This window comes from Neophocaena asiaeorientalis, unplaced genomic scaffold (assembly GCF_003031525.2).
Source record: "Neophocaena asiaeorientalis asiaeorientalis breed wild unplaced genomic scaffold, Neophocaena_asiaeorientalis_V1.1 scaffold912, whole genome shotgun sequence".
Taxonomy (NCBI): domain Eukaryota; kingdom Metazoa; phylum Chordata; class Mammalia; order Artiodactyla; family Phocoenidae; genus Neophocaena; species Neophocaena asiaeorientalis.
In genome coordinates, this window is record NW_020175052.1 from 702,338 (window position 1) to 703,872 (window position 1,535).

Here is a 1,535-nt window from a genome sequence, read left to right on the forward strand (position 1 = left end):
AAATCAGAGTTATGTTCCTAACACCTTACAGTTGCCGCAGAATTTCAAAATACGATTTAGTTCCATCACTATGATACCATGTAGTAGTTATTAGACTGGCCACTGAATCTTGTTATCTGATGTGTTAATAAAGAAGCACACGTATCACAGATTTGGTTTTATATTTTGGTAACTGTGTTTCAGTATAATTTATTTTCTTAAATTTCTTTGGATGTTATTTCATAGGTGTAAAAACATTATTCTGACAGGTGTCCTTAGACTGCTAGAGGGGTCCATGGCACAAAAAAAGACTGAAAACCCTAATCAAGAAAGACAAGGCACTTTCATGGGCTGGAGTACCAGGGGGGACCCCTAACCCTGAAGGGGCTGCCAGGACAACGTAGGCTGTCCCACTGGAGATGCCCAGTGCTGCCCCTCAGCTTGTTTGCCCCACAGACAGACTCTTCAGCTACAGAACAAGAGAACATAATATCTGACCCCTTTGTTTTGGTGCCAAGGCTTCTGGATAGTCAACAATTTTGAGGTCCTAAAAAGCACACCATCAAGTATTTGGATCCATTTTAAATACCTAAATGATATGTACAACAGATATCCCTCCTTATTCCACCCCTGAATCCAACTCCCACGTCTGAGCCTCACACCCGTGGGAGGTGTCAGGGTCAACAAGAGGGCCAGAAATGGGTGGGTTTCAGCCTGGGAGGCTCATAGCCCTGGGGGCAGGCTAAAGCTCTGAACCTATTGGGTTGGTCTTTGCATTAAAATATCCTATTTGTGGTTTCGCTAAACCCTCCTCTGGCAACTCTGAGATTAGCCCTGGGGCAGGGCTCCAGCAGTAGCTACAGAGAAATCTGGTTTAGGAATTATTCCCCAAGCCAGCCAGCCTCTCCCAGATGCCCTGAGCTACTAAGAAAAAGCCTTCTAGGAACTCAGTCTCACCCACTGCAGCCCAATTACTAAGAGTATAAAGACAGCCGCCACTCCCTGGACACTTTATACCCAGGCAGTCCTGCCTGTGTACAAGCTCTCATTCAACACTGAGCAAAGCAGGGGTCCTTATCCCTAGAGTACAGGCTGCACAAGACCACACAGCCATTACGTGAAAGAGTCAACATTTAAACTAGATCTGTCAACTCCGCAGTGATTTCCCCCAACAGGCTTGAAGTCTCCCTTTGACTTGAAGCCAGACAACACTCAAATCATTGAGCAGAAGGTGGAATCCCTTTTACAGAACTCAGCTGACCCCCAACTAACCAAACATAATTTTTAAAAGAAGTTCGATTCTCTCTCTTCATTCTCCTGCCTTCCACCCACCCAGGTCCTTCTTCCTGTAGCTGCCAAACAGAGTCAGTCCAGGACTTCCCTGGTGGCGCAGTGGTTGAGAGTCCGCCTGCCAATGCAGGGAACGCGGGTTCGTGCCCCGGTCCGGGAGGATCCCACATGCCGCAGAGCGGCTGGGCCCGTGAGCCATGGCCGCTGAGCCTGCGCGTCTGGAGCCTGTGCTCCGCAACGGGAGAGGCCACAACAGTGAGAGGCCC